We start from the raw sequence: 14,194 nt of genomic DNA, 5'->3' as shown, positions 1-14,194 counted from the left end.
TTAGTGTTAGAAATAGAGCAGTGGGGGGAAAAAAACAAAAATAAAAACAAAAAACAAAGTCTGGGCCTCAAGGAGCTTGTGTTCTGGAGGTGAAAAGGAGGCAGAGACAGTATGGAGTCTATGTGTATGGGAGTGGTGGGGGTGGGGGGATGGGTGTGCATCTCAGGTCAAGGAACCAGCTGCTGTGAAGACCCTGCAGACGGCAGCTGTGTATCTCAGGAGCCAAAAGCAGGCTGGTGTGGCTGGAGCACAGTGAGGACAGTGAGACTTAGTTGGAGAAGCAGACTGGAGCTAGATTGTAAGAGGTCTCAGAGGCCAGAAGATGAGTTAAGAAGGTGAAGTGAATATGGTTTATGCAAAGCATCTAGCATTTTAAATTGAGTCTGCTGAATGTAGGTTTAAAAATCACTGTTCTGGGTTAGTAGCTTAGCTGATGATTGAGCCCCACATCCATACCTCCATTGGCTGTATTCTTGAATCTGAAAATGCAAGAACTACTGCAATGTCTGAGTATTACCTACGGGGCTGTTATGTTACCAGTTCCTTGGTGGGGGTCATGGCAGTGGTGAGTCTGTGTGCATCCCTGGGAAGGGGGAAAACGGGGCTGTAGCCTGTCTGGATCCTTAAAGTTCAGAGATCTGTGATCCATAAACGAAGAGGCCTCATAAAAGCATTTGGGCCAACAGAGATCTACAAGAGCACCAGGAATATATTTGGTCATTTATTCATTTATTAATTCCACAATGGACATTTATTGAAAGCTTACAACCACAGGAATTTCCCCAAAGAAGAGAGACAGACAATCTGACTATTACAATGTAATGTGGAAAGTGTTGGGCCCTCGATGCTATGGGGACCTGTAAGAGAGCTACCATTATAACTCACAGTGGTGATGGGAAGGGTCTGGGAAGAATTCCAACTTAATTAACTTGAGTTGCTTCAACTAAATGTTGAAGGGCTTTTAGGAGTTGGCTGGATAAAGAAACAGAAGGGTATTCTAGGTAAAGAGAACTCCTAGGACAGAGGGATCAAGATGAGAAAGATTAAAGTGCCTTGCTAGGGACAAAAGGTAGAGAGATGAGGATGGAAGGGAAAATAGGGGCCAGGTCATGAAGGGCATTGTAATCCGTGTCAAGGAGTCTGGAATTCATGCTGAGGTCATTGGAAAACCATTCCATAATTTTAAGGAAGTGAGTGACCCATGATAACTTCAAAAATGAATCATAATAATTAACATTGATTGATTTCTTATTGTGTGCCATGCACTCTTTTGAGACCTGTCATGTACAATGACTCAATCTTTTCTAAACTCCTTTGAGTTAAGGATTATTATTATCATCATTTTGTAAATGAGGAAGTTGAGGCCTACTTAATGCAGGAACTTCTCTCAGGGTGGCTCAACTAGTAAGTGGTTGAACTACAATCCAAAACCAGACTGTTGGCTCCAAAGGAGAGCATGTGAGTACCATGCTACTTACCTAATTCCTTGTCCCCAAAGTAGGGCTCCTGGACCAGCAGTGTTAGCATTACCTGAGAACAAATCTTGGGCCTCACCCCAAACCCCTGAATCAAAATCTGAATTTTAACAACATTTACCAGGTGATTTGCATGCACATTAATGATTGAGAAGCCTAACCCACATGAGGGAACTGGACCAGATGTGATGAATTGGAAGCCAAATACTCCATCTAAAGAGGAATACTGTTCTAGCTCCGGTTGATTTGGGGAATGCCAAAATGTACTGAGCACCCCCACCCCTACTGCAAATTCATTTTTCACGTTTTGACAGTAGGGAAGGGATAAGGATTTCGTTATTATTTTTTTAAACCATTTTGCGGGACATCACTGTGTTGGCTAGCAAAAGATGTTTGCAAGTAGAATTTGGCCTAGCAGCTGCCAGTGTAAAATCTCTGGCTCATATTTTAGAAATTTAGGGGCAGGGAGAAGCTTCTGTTCCCTTGGGTCACTTTTAGTTTTTTTTTGTTTGTTTGTTTCTAAGATGACAAATATTTGAAAGCAATGACTAGAGAATAGGTCTAGGGGTAAGGAGCCAAAGAAGCCCCTTCATCTGTGTTTCATCTAGAGTTTTGAGAGCTGCCTGTTCTAGGTGGTGTTTATGTTGGTTTCGGGCCAAATCCATAGCTGGTAGGAAAAAGCAATTATTTTCTTGGTGTGTCTGAGACCTTACAGTAACAGTAGAAGACAACTTATCAAGAATACGGGGGTTCAGGATTTCGACCGTCTGCCGTTGTCTTTCCAGAAAGTAATCAAAATATGTGTGGGTTTGGGAACAGCTTTCCAAGGTACTCTTGGAATAATCGTATAGTATTATGTCCTTATGAGGTATGCTATAAAAAATAGGTGTTTTCAGTGAGGCTGTACTGTTCTCTGCCAAGAAACCCAAAGTAAGCAGCACAGATTTTCTTTTGCAGACTTGTAGGTAGCAACTAGAAGTTTCAAGTGATAACATATATATAAAGTGTATTTTAGAAATATCACTCTGATGGGAATGTGAAGGATAAACTGGAAAGGGTAAAGACCGAAGATCAATTAGGAGGCTATTTTAATGGCCCAAAAGAGATATGAATGGCATCCACCCATTCACTCAAGTCAAATAACTGGGAGTCACCTTGGACTTTCTCACTCCCAAAACCAGTCACTAAGTCCTTTAAATTCTACTGGATGCCCATCACATCCATTCCTTCCTCTTTTTAATTTTTTTAAATTTTATTTATTTATTAATTTTTATTATTAACATATAATGTAATATTTGTTTCAGGGGTACAGGTCTGTGATTCATCAGTCTTACACAATTCACAGCGCTCACCACAACACATACCCTCCCCAATGTCCATCCTCTTAATTCCACTGCTATTTTCCCTATTCAGGCCTATGTTCTTTTTCACTTAGACTATAGGCAGAAGTGTCTCCAGTCACTATACTCTACAATCTGTCTTTCATAGAACTGCCAGAATGGGCTTTCTAAGACAAAATCTGACTTTTTCATTACTCTAAGTAAAAAATTCTTCAGGGGCACCTGGGTGGCTCAGTCAGTTAAGCATCCGACTCTTGACTTCTGTTCTGGTCATGGCCTCAGTCAGGGTTGTGAGATTGAGTCCTGCATTGCAGGGGCCTCTGCACTCAGCTGGGAGTCTGCTTCTCTCTCTCTCCCTCTGCCCCTTCCCTGACTCATGCGCACATGAGTCTCAAATAAATAAATCTTTAAAAAAAATTCTCAGGGTGTCTGGGTGGCTCAGTCAGTTAAGCATCTGACTTTGGCTCAGGTCATGATCTCGGGGTCCTGGGATCAGCTGGCGGAGTGTGGGGCTCCCTGCTCAGCAAGGAGTCTGTTTCTCCCTCTCCCTCTGCCCCTTTCCCTGCTCGTGCGCGCTCTCTCTCTCAAATAAATAAATAAAATCTTGAAAAAAATAAATAAAAATAAAAAAATAAATTTCTCCAGTGGAATATAAACCCTCCAGTTACTAAACTGCAATTTGCTTCTTGCTGTATCTTATACTCATTCATCTTACTCATTATCCACTTAAGCCCCAATATCCAGACATAGGGAAATGTTTGTAAAGCTTTGAATATGTCAGGATGCTTCTTCATGTCTACATTTTTCCATTTCCCTTCCTTTCTCCTACCTTCTCCCCTACTTTCTCCCTTTTCTGCCCCATTTGGAAAAACCTGTTCATCTTGCCTGTCAGCCTTTGCTGAAATCTCCACCCCATTGCCTTCATTATTTCCTGGGAAGAATTTCTTAATCCCCAGCATGTAGCAACAGCGTAATAATAAATATTCTTAATAATTATTTACTGAGTAAATAAAAAAATGGGCGTGTGCTTTTTCCTTAATTCATTAGTGGAAGAGTTTGGTGGTTGTTTCTTAATCCTACATTATTGTCTAGGAGAGCTTTTTCATTCCCATGGACTTCGATTATCACCTCTACATAAGTAACTTCCAAAGAGGCTTCAATTCTATGTCCCTTATTGCTTCCTAGATATTCCAGTGGGAAAAATAAACCAAAAGCAGAGACAATAATCAGAAGTCTATTATAATAGACTAAGTGAGAGGCAGCGAGAATGGAAATTCAGGAACAAATTTAAGAGACATCTGAGATATAAGTTGCATCCAGGCCAGATGGGGAGACTCTTGCCAGTGCGCTGAAATTACACAATATGTGCTGATGTCTACTCCTGGGATGAAGGCCGACGCCGTGAGTGCTCAGGACTGAGGAAGGGCAAACATTTTCAGAGCACCACTCCTTTTCCCTTCCCTTCTCTTCTCAAAGTTGGATTTATAGATGAGTGTGAAACCAGTGGAGTTGGGAACCAAGAAGGAAAATGCCAGTTTTTCCTTTAAGCCCTAAGTCTCATCTTTGGTCTCAGGATTCCCAGATATGTAAAATCAAGACTGCCAACTACTTTTAGTAGTTGTATGACGTTAGGCCAAAAAATTTCCTTTATGCCCTCTATTCACAATTTATGGTTTTTGGCAGATTGGTGTGCTGGACAGCTGAGCCCCTTTCAATTTACTACCAGATCTGCCATCTCCTGGATTTCACCTTGAGGACTGTGGCTCCAGGACAAAAATCCTATGTGTGATCTGTCAGGTCTGACCACAGGCAATTACAAGGCTTTGCCTGGCAGGCCTCCTGGGGGAAGCTGCCCTCCCCACACCAGACTTGGTGCACAGCCAGTCCATCTGGAGGGAGTTGCAGTCAAGGACTCAGGCCCCTTTTGAGCCAGACATACTCATATGCATATCTGCATTCCCAGCCTAGGCACCTCTATTTGGAGGCCTCTTTCTGGGGGCGGGGGAGGGTTTTGTTGAGACACTTTTCAAGCACCTCCATCAAGATCTTGGCCAAGGCAGTTTTCTCTACTTGGACTCAGTACCTTTTCACACCAAGCCCTTTCCCCTCTTCCTTCCTGTGGCCCCACAAGTCCATAAAAAAGCAGAAGCTTTTTGTTTAGGGTTCCTTGGCAGTGAGATGATCTCCCCATCTGTGCTCCCATTTGATACCTGCCTAGTGCCATTCCATGGGGGGAAATGGAACGCTAGTGAGCTAGTGCCTTTCTCTTTTCCCTCTTGCCCGCACTGTTGCAGTAAATAAAAAGGTTTGCTAGTTATTTCCATTTTGGCCTGTTATCCTAATTGACCACCTCAACACCTGGCCGCTTGGCCCACATCTGTTTGGGTTCCCTCCCTGTCTTCTAAATAAGTATTGGAATTTGCATTGGGATGGAATACAGAACATTCCATCCCAACCTCCTTCTACTAAGGGGCTCTGGGCTCTTGAAACAAGAGCTATTTATTCTACATGCTATAGATTCTATTTTTTTTTTCTTTTCATTCTAGCAAGATTCAAATATATTGAGAAAAGGAGAATGGATAATTCAGATGCACATTAGACAACATTAGATAGAATATTGAAACCTCTAAAACAAAACCAGTATTTTTGCTTGGCCTATAGAATAATGTGACTAATTTTGGCCAGATGGAGCATGATTATGAATTAGCTACATGTAGACTAGATTTGAGACACTAAACAATGACCCGCTACATTGCTTTAAATTACACAGATAAGGCTCTTTGCCCGTGGTAGTTTAATTATTCTTGGAAGACATTACACTTCTTTATTCAGGAAGCCTAATGAATTTTATAATTACCTTTTCCTCTGAAGTCCACAAATGATGATTCCCCATCTGGATTGGTAAAGAAGAACCCACAGTGGGAAACATTACTGATGTGTGAAAAACTCAGGACAGCATTCCTTTGCTGACCATTCCCATTTTTGCACATATCCAATAGTTGATTGAAGTCGACTAGACCTGGGGGAGGAGAAGAGCAAATTTCTCTTACCCCTTCAAGGCCCATATCTTTATTACTTTCATAGTTCCTGCCTTAAATTAGTCCAGCATCACCTCTTGTCTGAATTGTCAGGAACTATTGCTTAGTATACATCCAATTCACCCTCCACATTGACATCTGAGTTCCCATTATCAAATACAAGCCTCCATTGACCAGCCAATGCCTTCAGGTTCAAATCAAAACTCCTAAGCAAACAAACAAACAAACAAAAAACAAAACAAAAAAAAACAACTCCTAAGCAAATAAGATCTGGAGCAAAGGGGGCCCAAGTGTCTCTTTCAGTCTCATTTTCCAGCATCATCACATAGCATGCTCAAGGCATAATAGCCCTGCTCTCTTTGAACAAAATCCCTTCCGCTTCTGTGTCTTTGCACCAGTGATTCCCCTGGCTAGAGCAAAGTGTCCATTCTCATTCCTCTTTTAGGAGCCATCATACTCATCTTTTGATAATAGTTCAAATTTTAGTTGTTATGTTCAGTACATTAAAGGCAGAAGAGCAAAATGGGAGAGAGTAAAAGCACCTGGAGCTTGGGCTCTGCCACTCATCACTGTGAGTTAGAGTGACTTGTTTGCTTTCCCAAAGCTTCTGTTCTCTCATAAGTAAGTTGGCAACCTTTCCTCCCAGTTTTACTGAAGTATGATTGACAAATAAAACAATATATATTTATATTGTAAAATGTAATGATTTAATACATATATACATTGTGAAATGTTTACACAATCAAGTTAACACACCTATTGCCTCAGTTACCTTTGTGTGTGTGTGTGTGTGTGTGTGTGTAGTGAAAACATTTAAGATCTACTCTCTCAGCAAATTCCAAGTATACAATACAATATTATTAACTATAAACCATCATGCTATGCATTAGATCCCCAGAACTTATTCATCTTACAACTGAAAGTTTATACCCTTTGACCAACATCTCCCCATTTCCCGCAGCTCCTGGAGGCCACCATTCTACCCTCTGGTTCTGTGAGTTGGAGATTTAATAGTTACTGTGCATGAGGTTGTTGGGAGGCCCAATTGCAGCAACCTTTTGAAAGTGCTTAGCATTGTGCCTGACATATTATAAGTACTTCATATGTAAATGTTAACTATTATTTCTATTTTTGCTGACATTTTCTCCAATTCAATTGTATTTTAACTTCGTTATGTTTCAGCTTAACTAGCTTTTATGCCTAGAATTATATTAGTTTGGGTGAATTGAATGACCAAGGTAATAGTCATTACCAATTCTAGTTTATTTATTCCTTAACATTTACCATAGCTGTATCTTATGGAGTATGGTTGAACAAATTGTATGGAACTGTCATGTGATGGTGATATTGCAAATTTAATTCTATCAAGAACTATTAAGCCAGGATCAAGTTTTTGTATTCTGGGGATTCTTAGAGTCCATTCAGGTATTTTTAATACTTTACATTGATAATAAGCAACATTAACATAATCAAATAATTTAAAGACCCTACCTTCATAAGATCTTTCTACCTATGTTCCCTATACTTGTATAAAGAAAGGTATTTTTATTGAATTTATACACACAAGTGTGATTTTTAATACCATTTTGGACTTATTCATTCTAATTTCAAATTTGACTTATTTCAATTTTAGCTACACATCAATGTCAAACTTATTTCCACTTTATATCAAAATGCCATGGATCTCATTGTGATTTCTAATCTAGCTTTTGAGATCTGACCAATTCTTATATGTAAATACAGTTTTCTGGCAAGAGGGGGAATAGAATTTGCAGTAAAAATTAATTGTGAGTGACTTGTTTCATCTTTGAGTGTATACATGTGTACAACTATGTCTTATTCATCTAAAATCACAAATTTAAACATGTTAAGAATAGAAACCCTCCCCCATTATTTCACAGCTCCACAAGAGCTTTGCAGTTGACTTTTCTTCTACAAACCTATAATAACTTGTATCACTTCACTTTTCACTTTGTATTACAATATTGGTTCACAGGGCCATTCTGTGCCCATCCACAACTGACAAGTGAAGGAATAAATAAAAATGAATAGATGAATGAATACTGAAAAGACAAATTTTTTCTTTGAGTGATCTGTCCACGAATCAGACAGATATTCTCAGGTTAGTGTATGGCATATTAAAATGCAAAGTCCTGACAAACCGTTGCACCTGGCCACCTGCCCCATATCCTCCACCTAGCTGAATATGACGAATCTCGGGAAACTATGGAAGGCGCAAGGCCATGGCTGGCATAAGATCCCAACTTAAACAGGAGTAGCTGCTCTGGCACAACGACCTCAGCCACCACGGGCTCATTGAAGATCCTGCCTTGATTCGTTAGACCCACACAAAATCAGCAAATATCTACCCCAATTTCAGACCCACTCCCAAGACCTCATTCTTAGGAGTTCAGTTTGGAATTTTGCCCCTCTTCTTCTAGTATTTTGTTTTCAAAACTGACAGAGATAGGAAAGAAAAACTTATTCAGGAAAGAAAATTGGATCAAATATCTAACACCTCATATTAAGCCTGGTAATGATGACTATATGTATCACTGTCTAAATAAATCTTATATTAATCATTAAAAAATAACAAAATAAAATAAAATACAAAGCCCTGAATGTTAGCACATGTACAATATGGTTTTACATTTTACATGGGTATACTGTATGTCCAAATGGTATATGCACTGATACTCTTCAAGTGCATGTAATTTAGGAATAACTCATGTCATGAACTGGTGACACAAGAAAAGGCACTGTATTACAAAGTCTGTCATTTCAAACATTTTTTCTGTTTTTAAAGTCAATTTTTAAAATCTTTTAATCTGGGTCTGTGAAATGACATTGAATCTTACACTTGAGCACCCAGGAAAGTAAAGAATTATCTCACATTATATGTTGGGTTACATAAATCCATACTCACAAGGACAGAGATCTGTGAAGGAAAGGGTCACTTTATCTGGCAGGAAATGGAAAGTGAGCCCAGAAATTTCCTTCCTACCAATGAGTGTTTGGTAAGGGTTATTACATAAATATATGCCATACGTGGTCCTAAGAAAATAAAATTACTTTTTTATGTCCACGCATTTTAGATCTAGAAATAAAATGTAAACTGCAGGAAAACTCAGCAGGAGATAATTATTGGAGAATACAAAGAGCATAATTATTGGGAAGGCAAGCCTGGTATCAGAGTTACCAGGCAACCAATTCCAAGAGAAAGTAACATGAAAGTGGATTGGGAGATAACGTCATCCAATCACCTAAATGCCTGGACAATTAGGTGTTTGAGGAGAAGTGGAAATGAATGTGTTACCATTTCATGGGGACTTAAGAAAATTTCCTAACAAGGCAGCAGAGAGAAAATGAAGAGAAGGGGACTATTTGCCAATATAGGTATTATTAACCATTCCCTGCCTTCTCCCTACTCACCTGCTCTCCTCCAACTAAAATCACATTAGTCCCTAATTGTCAAAATCTGCAGAGCAATAAACTTAAAAATACTTTCCCCTTCATTCTAATCTTGCTTACATATGAGTAGGTCTTTCCAGATGTGTGTGTGTGCGCATGTGTATGCATACACATTTGCTCTCCTGAATATTGAGCTTAGGGTGTGAGGGAAGAGAGAAAATAGCATTCAAAACTTCTAGGTGGAACCACTTCCAAGGACTCAAAGACATAAACATCCTGTGCAGTTCCAGAATCTATGAGAAGCTCAGTGTTGTAGGGGTTCAGTGTAGGGGGTGGTGGTTTGGAGTTGAGAGATAAAGCTGAAAAGCAAGCTGGGGTGCACTTATGTCCTGTGGGCAGAAAAGAGGGAGTCAGTAGAGATTTTAGAACAAGAAAGCACTTTTAAAAGTAAAGTTCCCCTAGCAACAATGTTCAGACAAGACAGATTGGGTGTTGGGATTAGAAAAGCAGCAGTGGCAATGCCAAGGAGGAGCCTCATACAGGACAGGAGCCTGAGGAGAATGGACAGGACTTGAGGCTACACTGGATGCAGGCAGTAAGGAAGAGGGGTGGCAAGTCTTCCTAGCTAAGAGCAAGAATACAGGCAAGAGTGAAAATCTTGCAATCCGGGACATAAAACAGCCAGTTGGAGCTGTCCAGTTGGTGGTTGCAAATATGTTTCTGGAACTCAGGAGAGAGGTCCAGATTAGGTCTGGATTAGGCTACTTACCATCCATGATGACACAGATAGAATCTGAAGACACAGTATGAATTGGATCGTCTAGAGAGGAGAGTAAAAAACAAAAAGATAGAAAAGATGAGGCATGGAACTAAGGATTAGAGAATTTGTGGGTAGAACAGAGGAAGAGAAGCCAATGTAGGAGATAGAAAAGGAATGGTCTGAGAAGCAGCAAGATACTAGAAGCAGGTAGTGCCATGGAGACCAGGAAAGACAATTTTGAGAAGCTGGGGTATCTCATGCGTTCAGATTCTGTGTCCAACACTTAAAGGATACATAGCCTTCTTTTTTTTTTTTTGGACTTTATTTATTTATTTGTCAGAGAGAGCGAGAGAGAGAGCACATGCAGGGGGAACGGCAGGCAGAGGGAGAAGTAGGCTCCCCACTAAGCAGGGAGCCTGATGCGGGACACCATCCCAGGAACCTGGGATCATGACCTAAGACGAAGGCAGACGCTTAACGGACTGAACCACCCAGGTGTCCCAGATACATATCCTTCTTAAGCACACATGATTCATATAAGGCATAAAGCAAATCTAAACAAATATTAAAGAATAGGTGTTACGTAGAACACGTTCTCTGAGAACAATGCAATTAAGTTAGAAGTTAATAACAAGAAGATAGGTTAAAAATTCTAAATATTTGGAAGTTAAAAACACACTTATAAGTAAACTGATATGTCAAAGAAGAAACTGAATTAGGACTTAATGAAAGCTTAGAGCAAATGATAATGAAACACTATACATCAAAGCTTGAGGTATACAATGAAAATGTTTCTCCAAGGAAAATTTATAGCCTTGCATGCTTATTTAAGAAATGGATAGAGGCTGAAAATTAATGAGCTAAATGTTTATCTCAATAAATTAGGAAAAGATTGACAGAATAAAACCAAAGAAAATAAAAGGAAAGAATAAAAATATAAGCAGAAATAAGTGAAATACAAAAAGACACCATAGAGCGACTCAATAAAACTAAAAGTTTTTCTTTAAAAAAATATAAATTAGATAAACCTTTGTGACATTAATCATGAAAAAAGAAAAAAATAACTGGCTAGAAATGGGGACATATGTGCTGGAATAGCCCAGATTAAAAAGACAATATGAGAACACTATGAACAATTTCATTACTAATAAGATCTAGGAATTACTATTTTCCTCTTCCCTGTAACATTGTTTAGGAAGCCATCTAATCCTCTATTTGAAGGATCCTAAGAATAAAGCAAGATCTACCAGCAGATTTCCAAGCTATTGCCACAACCACCCCCTCCCAAAATTTGCTGGGATTGTCACTTGAGATTTAGCAAGTTGACTTTCAGCATCACTGTTGGGGCCCTCCTTGTCATATCAGTCATCAGTCAAGGATCTTCCTTGGGATATTTCCTTTGCTTCACTCCAGAATTAGCCAGACGTCTCAGGGGCATACTCAACCCGAAGGGTGTGTGGACTGTTAGCTGTCTTTGAATGCCATACTGGAATATGATCAATTTAGTCTACCTTTGCTATTGCTTTTTGATGCCTCATAGAGTGTTATGAGGTTTAGTGCTACACAATCTCATGGATACATGGCCACTGTCCCGAAATGAGAATACAAATCCAAGGAGAGGTTCTTGGAAGGATTCTGTTTCTTTCTTTTCTTTTCTTTTCTTTCTTTTTTTAAAAGATTTTATTTGTCAGAGAGAAAGAGAACACACAGGGGGGAGTGTTAGGCAGAGGGAGAAGCAGGCTCCCCACTGAGCAAGGAGCCCAAAGCAGGGACTCTACCCCAGGAGTCTGGGAATGACCTGAGCCAAAGGCAGTCCCTTAAAAAACTGAGCCACCCAGGCATCCCAAGGATTCTATTTCTTCTGTGTTAAGCTTATCTGTGCTCTATGTTTGGGATTCTAGGATTGAATTCTTAGTAATCAGATTTTTTTGAACTGCTGCCTTCAGAGGTACTAACCCAGGTCAAGTTTTGGTCTTTGCCATGAAGGGTGGTGTAGATTTTCTTACAACCCTTTAACTACAAAATATTTGGTACCATATCTCTCCCTAGACCATCAGGGCCACTCTCAGAGGTTCCAGGGTAACTTTTCAATACCCCCTAAGGAATTCTGAGATAATTTTCTGTCCTGATCTATATTATGAAGTAGCTGGCTTTTCCCCCACTAAATAAGAGAGAGAGAGAAAAAAAAACCTCACACATTTAATACTTGCTAGAACGCTTTTCTGGTAAGATACCATACAAAATATTATCATGTGTTTATCTTTTTATTCTGTGGATTTCCAGAACATTAGCATAAATGAAGTAGTTGGTCTACATTGTTCTAAGATTGAGAGAGATTTTAAGGAGTTTTCTTGTCACTTCTCCTAAATCCAATTCCATTTCACAATCATGCCCAGGAACTTGTGGGGCACAGTATCAGGAGTAAGGCAGTTACCATGCCCAGTCCCAAGAGATGAACCAAATCATGTCATCCTACCCCCTCTCTCTCCAAAGGCTGTCCCTTCACCCGGATGGAACAGCCCCAACATTGTTGTAGAGATATGTGTGTAGAACAATACTGCAGCGCAGAGCTTCTTCCCTCCCCTTTAAGCTTCTAAGAGACTCCTGAGGAGCCAGGAAAAAACTGGAAGATAGGGATGTTGCTAAACATCCTACAAGGCACAGGACAGCTCTCCATACATCCAGCAAAGAATTATCTGGCCCAAAATGTCAACAGTGCAAAGGCTGAGAAACCCTAGTGTACAGAATGTCTTGCAGAGACGTCATGTACAACATTGATATGGACATGTTAAAAAATAAATCATTATCCCTTTTTTCACCTACTCACTTGCTACTTGTCATTCCTAATCTGATTAATGGCATCTAGTCTTATAAATCATTATCTTGGAAATCATTTTTCTCTTCTCTCTCTCTCCCTCATCATGCTCATCTGTTAGTCACTAATTCCCTTCCCACTCTATCTCCTAAATATCTGTAATCCTTTCTCTTCCCTCAGCTACCACTGCCTTTGTGTGAGTGTAGACATCATTTAGTTTGCAACTATCTCCTAAATGGACTCTCTGCTTTGAGTCTTATAAATGCCTCCAACTCATACTCCTTGAGTATTCTAAAATGGAAACCCATTTGCATTTCTCCCACTGTCTACAAGATAAAGGCTGAACTCTCAGGTCTGGCTTACCATGATTATCATGTGTTTTATTATCTGCAGATCCATGTTCTGGTGTTCTTTTTCCCAATCTCCTCTCCTAATAAAAATTCAAGAAAACAAAACCAACAAAACAAAAAGCTTAATGTTTCACACTTCTGTTTGTTGGACATGATGTCCCCCCTTTTTGGAATGTCCTCTCCACCAAGCCCCCCACCAGTCCCTCTTGAAAATTGCCTTCTGGAAAAAAGATCAGTCCTTTTAAAACTCGGCTCTGTGCATGTGCATACTTCTGTTGGGACACATACCACCTCAGGTATAAAATCCCAGTTAAAAATTGAAATGTGGGGCGCCTGGGTGGCTCAGTCGTTAAGTGTCTGCCTTCAGCTCAGGTCATGATCCCTGGGTCCTGGCATCTAGCCCCCTATCGGGCACCCTGCTCAGCGGGAGGCCTGCTTCTCCCTCTCCCACTCACCCTGCTTGTGTTCCCTTTCTTGCTGTGTCTCTATCAAATAAATAAATAAAATCTTTAAAAAATTTGAAATGTGACAAAGCAACACAGTATATTTTTATTCCACTTAGATTTTTAAAACTTGAATTTCCAGTAGATGAGGTGAAAAATCACAGTAAATTCATGGTCCTCCCCCTTTGCTCCTGGGTTGTGGTTAAATTCTGGGGGAACCCTCATAATATCTAAGTTTTGCAGAAGATGTAGGCACCTACACCTCATCCTTGTACACAGGGCTCCTTCAGATTTGGAGGTTCTCTTCTCGGTATCAGTATCTTGCTTGGTAGATACCCTCATCATTTTGCTTTTATGGGGCCACACTGGAGTTTGAGAATCTTTCTGAGGCTTTCTATGGCTTCCCCATACCACAGAATTATTCCCTCTGTGGGCTTGCTTCCTACCCCAGATTACCTGGAATGCAGACACTAAATCTTTAATCAGGGACCCAGAGGTATTCCCTTTCTTTTAATCTTATTAATATCTTCAGAAACATTTCCTGTCTTGTGAAATTTTTGTC

The 14,194-nt window shown here is 40.0% G+C and overlaps 1 long non-coding RNA gene across 1 annotated transcript in view; it reads right to left on the bottom strand.

Moving 5' to 3' along the window:
• The window catches only part of LOC118545172 (uncharacterized), a 36,406-nt gene that overhangs the window by 21,441 nt on the left and 771 nt on the right, over positions 1–14,194 (bottom strand). Inside the window, exons 2-4 of the long non-coding RNA XR_013440765.1 lie at positions 13,203–13,269; positions 10,034–10,084; positions 5,673–5,834 (exon numbers count right to left, since the gene is read on the bottom strand). This is a non-coding gene — a long non-coding RNA (uncharacterized LOC118545172). The remainder of the gene's footprint in view (positions 1–5,672; positions 5,835–10,033; positions 10,085–13,202; positions 13,270–14,194) is intronic.

This window comes from Halichoerus grypus, chromosome 8, assembly GCF_964656455.1.
Source record: "Halichoerus grypus chromosome 8, mHalGry1.hap1.1, whole genome shotgun sequence".
NCBI lineage: Eukaryota > Metazoa > Chordata > Mammalia > Carnivora > Phocidae > Halichoerus > Halichoerus grypus.
The sequence above is the reverse complement of the archived record's forward strand: the minus strand, read 5'-3'. Positions and strand labels throughout refer to the sequence as shown.